Source organism: Bos indicus, chromosome 5, assembly GCF_029378745.1.
Source record: "Bos indicus isolate NIAB-ARS_2022 breed Sahiwal x Tharparkar chromosome 5, NIAB-ARS_B.indTharparkar_mat_pri_1.0, whole genome shotgun sequence".
Classification (NCBI taxonomy): Eukaryota; Metazoa; Chordata; class Mammalia; order Artiodactyla; family Bovidae; genus Bos; species Bos indicus.
The window spans coordinates 60,468,448-60,479,745 of record NC_091764.1 but is presented as its reverse complement, the minus strand read 5'-3'; positions in this window follow the sequence as shown (position 1 = coordinate 60,479,745).

Here is an 11,298-nt window from a genome sequence, read left to right as displayed (position 1 = left end):
GAAGAATCCACCTGTCAATGCAGGAGGCACAGGTTCAATCCCTGATCCCAAAGATCCCACATGCCATGGAGCAACTAATTCCATGAGCCACAACTATTGAGTCTGAGCTCTAGAGCCCAGGAACCCCAACTACTGAAGCCCATGTGCCCTACAGCCTGTTCTCTGCAACAAGAGAAGCCACCGTGATGAGAAGCCAGCTCACTCCAACTAGAGAGTACCTCCCGCTTGCCGCAACTAAGGAAAAGCCCACGCAGCCACGAAAACTCAGCACAGCCAAAAATAAATAAATAAAATTATAAAAATAAAGTGCTTTTTAAAAATTAAAGTCAATGGGAAGACTTCCCTGACGGTCCAGTGCCTAAGATTCAATCCCTGGGCAGGGAACTAGATCTGAGATGCCACCACTGAGTTTGCATGCTGTAACTGAAAGATCCTCTGTGCCACAACTAAGACCTGCACAATGAGATAAATAAATAAAAAAATAAAGTCAATGGAACAGGGAGAAGGACAAAGAGGAAAGATGAGGGAAATATGAACAAATAATCTACCATAAGAGAAAATGGATGCTGGGTATTCAAAAACAGCAAATCTCTTGGTTCCCTCATAATTCAACATTGCACAATGTGTAACAGAATGGGATGCTGTGAACAATTTTAAAAAATACAGATGGATGAGGAAGTATAATTAGATAGGACAAGAAAAAGTGAGTTTTAGAATATATGAGACTAAAATATTCTAGAACATAGAACAAATAATATATGAAACATATGAATTGATGGTATTAAACTTATGAATCAGTGAATTTTGGTAGAAACTTAAAAGTGGTTTGCTTCACTACTTTGGAGACTGCCTCAGTATGGGCGGGGATGTGGATGGGAGTTGGAAATAGACAGCCAAAGCCTGATGAAAAGGTGGCACGCAGGTGGCAAGTAGACAAATGGAATCAGGAATTTGGGGATCCAGTCCCACACTGACTTATTCAGCTCTGTGACCTTGACTAAGTCACTCACCCTCTCTGAGCCTGCATGAACATCAGTTTTCACTGAATTTTACATTGAATGCCAATTTTACATTAAAACAACATGTGCTATGAACCAGGATTTGACATTTTTCATGAACTGCATTTGAATGAATATTTAAAATAATTGTATAGACCTGCAGGCAGACCCATTGAGAGTCTGCCTTCTCCTTTTTGCATTATTAGAGGTCCGTCAATGGGGACCTTTGAGAAGCACTGATTTGGACCATCGTTTTTGCCCTCAGACTGGCCATCCATGGGCCAGAGGTTGGCAAACTGTAGTCTACAAGACCCACTGCCTGTTTATGACTTTCAAGGTAAGAATTAACTTTTTCTTTAAAAAAAAAGTTTAATTTTGGTAAAAACCATAACATAAAATTTATCATCTTAATTGTTTTTAAGTGTTTAGTATAGTAGGGTGTACAGCCTATTCACATTGTGGTACTACTGATCTGTAGAGCCATTTTATCTTGCAAAACTGAAACTTTCTATCCATTAAACACAATGCTCCATTCTCTCTTACTCCAGCCCCTGGCAACCACCATTCTACTTTCAATTTCTATGAATGCAACTACTTTAGGTACCGCATATAAGTGGGATTGGGTTTCCCTGGTGGCTCAGACAGTAAAGAATCTGCCTGCAATGAAGGAGACCTGAGTTTGATCCCTGGGTCGGGAAGATCCCCTGGAGAAGGGAATGGCTACCCACTCCAGTGTTCTTGTCTGGAGAATCTCATGGACAGAGGAGCCTGGTGGGCCACAGTCCGTGGGGTCCCAAAGAGTTGGACACAACTGAGTCACTAACACTTTCACTTCTTCTCATAAGTGGGATTATACAGTATTTATCATTTTTGTGATTGGCTTATTTCACTTAGTATAGTGTCCTCAAGCTTCACCCATGGTATATCATGTGACAGGAGTTCCTTCCTCTTCAAGGCTGAGTAATATTCAATTGTGTACACATGCTACATTTTTTTTAACCATTCATCTGCTTATGCACATTTGGGTTGCTTCTACCTCCTGGCTCTAGTGAATGATAAGAATTTATGTGTTTAAATGGTTGAAAACAAATCAAAGGAAGAATAATATTTTGTAACATGTAAAAATTATATGAAATTCAAATTTCAGTGTCCATAAATAAATCTTTGTTGGAACAGAGCCACCCTAACTCACTCACAGGTTACCTAATGTGCTTTTATGCTACAGTGGCATAGTTTAATAGTTGTGACAGAGACTGGTACAGCCTATAAAGCAAAAATATTTACTTTCTGACTCTTTACAGAAAAAGTTTATCAACCCCTGGTATAGGCCATCAAGTTTTGCCCTATTTTTTGTTTTTGTTTTAGCTGCATTTTCTTTCTGATTCTGAAGAAGACTGTTCTCTCTCATATGGGGTTAAAATCTTAATATCTTTAACAAACTTCACATCCAGAAACTTCCTCAAAGGAAACCAAGTTGTTGGACTTCATTTAATTCCTCTTATTTGGTCTTCTGCTAAGGTGGGGAATAGCTGGTTTGGACTCTCCTAGCCCTGGAGATAGCCTTTCAAACTTTTCTCTGGTCTCTGAACAAACATGAGTTCCCAGTCCTGTTTACACACTGGAACCACAAATGCCAGGGCCTCACCCCTGAGATTCTGACCTTGAATCCAAGAATCTCTGTATCTTCAGAGCTCCACCCAGATGACCTCTCTGCTCATGAAAGCCTTGTAAATGTCTTACTCATCCTTTTGACTAAGCTCGAACTCCACCTCCTCCAAGAAGTCTTTCAAGATCCACCAGATGAAGTCCATGGCCCATTTCTCCTGCATCCCCATCATACAGGGTTTGAACTTTACCACTTAGCATTATCCCTAATGCCTACCAAAAAAGTTGCTAACAAATTTTTTAATAAATCAATTCATCAATAATAAAAGGACAGATATACAAGTTCTATAAATGATGTACATTACTAACTCAGACACATGAACAATCACTAGAAGGGAGAACAATTGACGACATTTGGAAGGAATAAACAATGATTCCAAGCTTTAGATTTTTTTTGATTCTCAATTGATTGAAACTTATGAATATTTTATATACCCACACTCACCCCCAAACCACATTATATCATTAGAAAAGAAAGGAGATTTTCCTTTCTATAATCTCTGTAGATTATACAGATATATATATATGTGTGTGTGTGTGTGTGTGTGTGTGTGTGTGTTTGTGTGTATGTGTGTGTTTGTGTGTATGTATATATATATATATATATATATATATATAAAATAATCTGCTGTACTCTCCAGGTGAATACAACTGAGAAACTATTCTGAGCAGCTACTGGTCAAAATCACTTCCTACATAATAGAAATCTGATTTGTCCAAAAAGGTACAAATGGTCTTGGTTCTTTTTTCTTTTAGTGATGCCTTGCCTAGAGTTCCTGTATAAACAACTACTTTGGATTTTAAATGTGTAGAACAAGAAAATAGGACACTTTCTCTGTTTTAAATTTCTTGGTGTATAGTAGCTTCACAACATTATATTAGTTTCTGCTACACAGCAAAGTGAACCAGCCATATGCACACACATATCCTCTCCCTTCTGGATTCCCCTCTCATCTAGGTCACCACAGCATCAAGTAGAATTCCCTGTGCTATACAACAGGCTCTTAGTGGACTGAGGGTTTACCCAGTCACCTCATGTAAGACATCGCAATTGGAATCTGAGAAATAACTGGAGAAGACTGGGTTTAGGCAGAGCAGAGGTGCAGTACTGAGTCCCCCCCAGAGCAGGCAGATGGCCAACGATGTCATTAGTGGAACATCCATGGTCCTAGGGCCTCGTGTCTCCCCCAGGCTGCTGACGCTACAGATGGAACCCACGATGGAGGAGAAGAGAAATGCCACCTACAGGCTGCTGTCAGAAACCAGGCACCAGGGTTTGGATGTAAAGGAAGCTGGGGCGATGGCACGTTTTTGAACTAGCTTTAAATTAACTAGGATTTCTGTAGGCTCCGGCGAGAGCTCTGAGGACAAAAGCAGATGCTGAGGTAAAATGTATGGAAGCAGTATCTCCCTCCCCACAAAGTATCAATGGATACTCTTAAGAGGGGGTGAGACTTGGTAATATTACATTCATCCCCCACCCCCTGCTTCATGTCCACAGCAATACACATTTCTTGAATAAATGTGATAGATACTCAAAGAGCAAAAACAACTAGAAAATGTGTATAATGCCTCATTATATATATATAATGTATAAATGTACTTTAAAAAGTACAATTAAATAGATGAACTCAATCAGTCTCTAATATTATGAATCCTATTTTACATTTGATACAACTGAAGAGTGGAGATATTGATTTGTGGGATAAGGGTCATACAGTAAGTGATGCTGCTGCTGCTAAGTCGCTTCAGTCGTGTCTGACTCTGTGTGACCCCATAGACGGCAGCCCACCAGGCCCCGCTGTCCCTGGGATTTCTAAAGGCAAGAACACTGGAGTGGGTTGCCATTTCCTTCCCCAATGCATGAAAGTGAAAAGTGAAAGTGAAGTTGCTCAGTCATGTCTGACTCTTCGTGACCCCATGGACTGCAGCCTCCCAGGCTCCTCCATCCATGGGATTTTCCAGGCAAGAATACTGGAGTGGGTTGCCATTGCCTTCTCTGACAGTAAGTGATGGGGTTGGGACTAAAGTTCAGGTTTCTGGACCAAACCCCAAATCCTTTCTGGTACTCTTTACTGAGTTCTAATAGAGGACTACACAAGGTGAAAAACCTAAGATCATGGCATCCAGTCTGATCACTTCATGGCAAATAAATGGGGAAAAAGTGGAAACAGTGGCAAACTGTATTTTCTTGAGCTCCAAAATCACTGCAGACTGTGACTGCAGCCATGAAATTAAAAGACGATTGCTCCCTGGAAGAAAATCTGGCAAACCTAGATGGCTCATTTAAAATCAGAGACATCACTTTGTCAACAAAGGTCTGTATAGTCAGAGCTTTGGTTTTTCCAGTAGCCATAGATGGATGTGAGAGTTGGATCATAAGGAAGGCTGAGCGCTGAACTGATGCTTTTGAACCGTGGTGCTAGACAAGACTCTTGAGAATCCCATGGACAGCAAGGAGATCAAACCAGTCAATCCTAAAGGAAATCAACCCTGAATATTCATTTAAAGGACTGATGCTGAAGCTGAAGTTCCAATACTTTGGCCACCTGATGGAAACAGCTGACTTATTGAAAAAGACCCTGACGCTGCAAAAGATTGTAGGCAGTAAAACAAGGGGATGACAGAGGATGAGATGGTTGGATGGCATCACTGAATCAATAGATGTGAATTTGAGTTAACTGCCAGAGATAGTGAAGGACAGGGAAGCCTGGGGTGCTGCAGTCCATGAGGTTGCAGAGTGGGACACAACTGAGCCACTGAACACCACCACAAGGTAAAGAGGAGAAACCCAGAAGGGAGAGGCTGGGGAACTGCTGGGAGTAAAGTTTCTACCACTAACTTGTCATATCGCCTTGCGTAGACTCAGCGTCTTCCCCCATCAAACTATAAACTGAGGACACTGGACCAGAGAGTGTCTGAGACCTCATCTCCCACTGTAGTTATTCACAGCAGTTCTGCCTAAGAAACCCCTGATCGCAGAGTCTGCACAGCAGAAGGCTGGGGCATTTTAGTCTGCCCCCTGGAGCAGCAGGTTGAAAACTTTAATTCTAACCCACAGGAGAAAATGCAGTTTACATCTAAGTCCTATACACACGTATAAAGGATTGAAACAGGTTTCACAATAGATTTTTTTATAATGTTTATTATGTGTGATGTATTTTGATATAAAACACAAGCTGGAATCAAGATTGCCGGGAGAAATATCAATAACCTCAGACATGCAGATGACACCACCTTTATGGCAGAAAGTGAAGAGGAACTAAAAAGCCTCTTGATGAAAGTGAAAGTGGAGAGTGAAAAAGTTGGCTTAAAGCTCAACATTCAGAAAACAAAGATCATGGCATCCGGTCCCATCACTTCATGGGAATAGATGGGGAAACAGTGGAAACAGTGTCAGACTTTATTTTCCTGGGCTCCAAAATCACTGCAGATGGTGACTGCAGCCATGAAATTAAAAGACGCTTACTCCTTGGAAGGAAAGTTATGACCAACCTAGATAGCATATTGAAAAGCAGAGACATTACTTTGCCAACAAAGGTTCATCTAGTCAAGGCTATGGTTTTTCCTGTGGTCATGTATGGATGTGAGAGTTGGACTGTGAAGAAGGCTGAGCACCAAAGAATTGATGCTTTTGAACTGTGGTGTTGGAGAAGACTCTTGAGAGTCCCTTGGACTGCAAGGAGATCCAACCAGTCCATTCTGAAGGAGATCAGCCCTGGGATTTCTTTGGAAGGAATGATGCTAAAGCTGAAACTCCAGTCCTTTGGCCACCTTACGTGAAGAGTTGACTCATTGGAAAAGACTCTGATGCTGGGAGGGATTGGAGGCAGGGGGAGAAGGGGACGACAGAGGATGAGATGGCTGGATGGCATCACTGACTCAATGGACATGAGTCTGAGTGAATTCCAGGAGTTGGTGATGGACAGGGAGGCCTGGCGTGCTGCGACTCATGGGGTCGCAAAGAGTCAGACACGCCTGAGCAACTAATCTGATCTGATCCCTTTTTATTTGCTTAGAAAATGTCAGTTGCAGCCCATCAGTTTGACTTCAAGATCCCTGAATGGTTTGAGAGGAGCAGCTTAGAAAGCTGAAAAGTGAGGGTTAGTGGTAAGACTGCTGCTGCTAAGTCGCTTCAGTCACGTCCGACTCTGTGCAACCCCATAGACGGCAGCCCACCAGGCTCCCCCATCCCTGGGATTCTCCAGGCAAGAATACTGGAGTGGGTCGCCATTTCCTTCTCCAATGCATGAAAGTGAAAAGTGATAGTGAAGTCGTTCAGTCGTGTCTGAATCTTAGCAACCCCATGGACTGCAGCCTACCAGGCTCCTCCGTCCATGGGATTTTCCAGGCAAGAATACTGGAGTGGGGTGCTGTAGTGGTAAGGCAGACCATGTGAAAATGGGATCACAGAAGCCAGATGAAGTCCACTGGGAGAAGTGGCTTAATATAAAAGGGAGAGTATTTTTCTGTTTGTGTATGAGTCAGTGTCCTTCTAAACATCCCCCCCACACTTTCACACTGTCTGCCATCTCACCAAGCACGTTCCCAGCTCTGTCTTGAAGCTGTCTTCCCCAAATGCAGTATTTAAGAGATACTTCTGGATGTCCTAGCTTTGTTTATCACTTTTTTGATTTATCAACCCATCAGTCAACATGTTTCTTGAGGAACATTCACTGTGTTTGTAGCCGGCTGCTATACAGCTGGTCTTCAGTATCTGTGGGTACCACAATTGCAGTTTCAACCAAACATAGATTGAAAATATTTGGGGTGAAAATTCTAGAAAGTTCAAAAAAGCAAAGCTTGAATTTGCTGTGTACCCAGCAACTAGGTATATAGTATTTACATTTTAGTTACAACTACTTACATGGCATTTATATTGTATTAGATATTAGAAGTAATCTAGAGATGATTTACGGAGAAGGCAATGGCACCCCACTCCAGTACTCTTGCCTGGAAAATCCCCTGGACGGAGGAGCCTGGTAGGCTGCAGTCCATGGGGTCGCTAGGAGTCGGACACGACTGAGCAACTTCACTTTTCACTTTCATGCATTGGAGAGGAAATGGCAACCCACTCCAGTGTTCTTGCCTGGAGAATCCCAGGGACAGAGGAGCCTGGTGGGCTGCCATCTATGCGGTTGCACAGAGTCGGACACGACTGAAGCGACTTAGCAGCAGCAGAGATGATTTAAAGTATACAGGAGATACAATGGAATATTACTCAGCTATAAAAAAGAATGGAATGGTGCCATTTGCAGTAACATGGACAGATACAGAGATTATCATACTAAGTGAAGTCAGAAAAGACAATAATGTGATATCACTTATATGTAGAATCTAAAAAAGTAGTACAAATGAACTTATTTACAAAACAGCTACAGACTCACAAACATAGAAAACAAACTTAGAGTTACCAAAGGGCAAACAGGGAGAGGGATAAATCAGGAATGTTGTATTAACACATACATACTACCATATATATAAAGCAGATAAATGACAGAATCCCTCAGTATAGCACAGGGCACTAGATTCGATATCTTGTAATAGTGTAGAATGGAAAGGAATCGAAAAAAGAATATATACATATAATCATTTTACTATACACCTGAAACTAATACAACTGTTACAGTGTTAGTAAAGCAACTATACTTCAATTAATAAGTAAACCAATCAATCAAAAAGCAAAGTTCAAAAGCTGATTTAAAAACACATATGGGAGAATGTGCATAGGTTATATGTAAATATGATGCGAATACTAATGGACAATTGTGCTCACCGTGGTGAGACAAGTGATATTTTAGCAGGGTGGTGGTGAGGGTGCACACAACAAGACCCAGATGTCACCATGGGAAGGCTGGTTTGGCTGATGGTCCGTGGATGGCACCACCTTGGTGACAGTCTAAGCCTGAGCTGACAGGTACAGAGAGTAGAAATACACTCTGAGCATGGCCTCACCAGTCAAGGCTTCATGTTTAGCTCTAGCTCTAACATTGTTGCCCAAGGATCTCATTTATGTAAGTGCAGACAGCCTGACAAAGTTGAAAGTAGAAGGCATTCATCACAAATCCTTATATGTACATCCCATCCTCCAACCACTGCTTAAAATGCACTAAGAACTAATATTTTTGTAGGTCCCTAATTATATTGTCACCAGTACAATAACATTGCATTGTGTTTTATATGTTAACAATTAAAATGTAAAAATGTGACAATCAATCACAAGTTCTATACCCTTCGTTTGCATTTGTTCAGTTTTTAATATACCTAGAACTTCAACAAATGGCAATGGTCTATGCCATTCCCAACTTGGAGAGGCACCACCCCCAGGGAAAACTATATTCTCAGTGATATGGTTTTATTGAAACACTGACAAGTGAATTTGCTTGTAATGAAGAGCATTCCTTTTTCAAAGTGACTAAAATGCTTGCCTCTACTGTTCAGAGGACCCCTTACATAACCAACCAAGCCAAATCAACATTTTCAAAAAACTTGAGTATAATAGCTTTACAATGTTGGTTTCTGCTGTACAATAATGTGAATCAGCTATTTATATATATATATATATATGTATAATATATATACACACATATATCTCCTCCTTCCCCCACCCATCCTACCCCCGTATATCATCACAGAGTGCCGGACTGGGCTTCCTGTGTTATATAGCAGTTTTTCACTAGCCATCTGTTTTACACGTGGTAGTGTATACGTGTCAATGCTACTCTCCCAATTCATCTCACCCTCACCTTCCCCCACTGCGTCTACAAGTCTGTTTTCTATGTCTGCATCTCTGTTCATGCCCTGCAAATAGGTTCATCAGTACCATTTTTGTAGATTCCATATATATGCGTTAATATCTGTTTTCCTTTTTCTGACATTTAATTCTATATGAATCTAAATTTATCCATATCACTACAAATGACCCAGTTTTGTTCCCACATCATTTGAGGATTTGTTGCTTTGTTGTTCAATTGCTAAGTCAACCCCATGGACTGCAGCATGCCAGGCTTTCTTGTCCTTCACTATCTCCCGGAGTTTGCTCAAACCCATGCCCTTTGAGTCCATGATGCCATCCAACCATCTCATCCTCTGTCGCCCCCTTCTCCTCTTGCCCTCAATCTTTCCCAGCATCAGGGTCTTTTCCAGTGAATCAGCTCTTCACATCAAGTGGACAAAGTATTGGAGTTTCAGCTTCAGCATCAGTCCTTCCAATGAATATTGTGTTGATTTCCTTTAGGATGGACAGGTTTGATCTCCTTGCTGTCCAAGTGACTCTCAAGAATCTTCTCCAGCACCACAATTCGAAAGTATCAATTCTTTGGTGCTCAGCCGTCATTATGGTCTAACTCTCACTTCTGATTGACTACTGGAAAAACCATAGCTTTGATTATATGGACCTTTGTCAGCAAAATGATGTCTGTGATTTTTAATATGCTGTCTAGGTTTGTCATAGTTTTTCTTCCAAGGAGCAAGCATGTTTTAATTTCATGGCTGCAGTCACAGTCAGTGGTGATTTTGGACCCCAAGAAAATAGTCTGTCACTATTTCAGTTTTTCCCCATCAATTTGCCATGAAGAGATGGAACTGGATGCCATAATCTTAGTTTTTTGAATGTCGAGTTTTAAATCAGCTTTTTCACTCTTCTCTTTCACTTTCATCAAGAGGCTCTGTATTTCCTGTTCACTTTCTGCCATTACAGTGCTGTCATCTGCATATCTGAAGTTGTTGATATTTCTCTTGGCAATCTTGATTCCAGCTTGCAAGTCATCCAGCCTGGCATTTCACATGATGTACTCTGCATAGAAATTAAATAACCAGGGTGACGATATACAGCCTTGATGTACTCTTTTCCCAATTTTGAACCAGTCCATTGTTCCATGTCTGGTTCTAACTGTTGCTTCTTGACCTGCATACGGGCTTCTCAGGAGTCAGGTAAGGTGATCTGTATTCCCATCTCTTGAAAAATTTTCCACAGTTTGTTGTGATCCACATAGTCAAAGACTTTAGCATAGTCAATGAAGCAGAAGTACATTTTTTTTTAATTCCCTTGCTTTTTCTATGATCCAGCAGATGTTGGCAATTTGATCTCTGGTTCCTCTGCCTTCTCTAAATCCAGCTTCTACATCTGGAAGTTCTCAGTTCATGTCCTGCTGAAGCCTACCTTGGAGAATTTTGAGCATTAGCTTGCTAGCACATGAAATAAGTGCAACTGTACAGTAATTTGAACATTCTGTGGCATTGCCTTTCTTTGGGATTGGAATGAAAACGAACCTTTTCCAGTCCTGTGGCCACTGCTGAGTTTTCCAGACTTGCTGGCATATTGAGTGCAGCACTTTCACAGCATCATCTTTCAGGATTTGAAATATCTCAGCTGGAATTCCATCACCTCCACTAGCTTTGTTCATAGTAATGCTTCCTAAGCCCTACTTGACATCACACTCCAGGATGTCTGGCTCTCGGTGACCACACCATCATGGTTATCCGGGTCATTAAGACCTTTTTTGTATAGTTCTTCTATGTATTCTTGCCACCTCTTCTTAATTTCTAATGCTTCTGTTAGGTCCTTTCGGTTTCTGTCCTTTTTGTATCCATTTTTGCACGAAATGTTCCCTTGGTGTCTAGTTTTCTTGAAGAG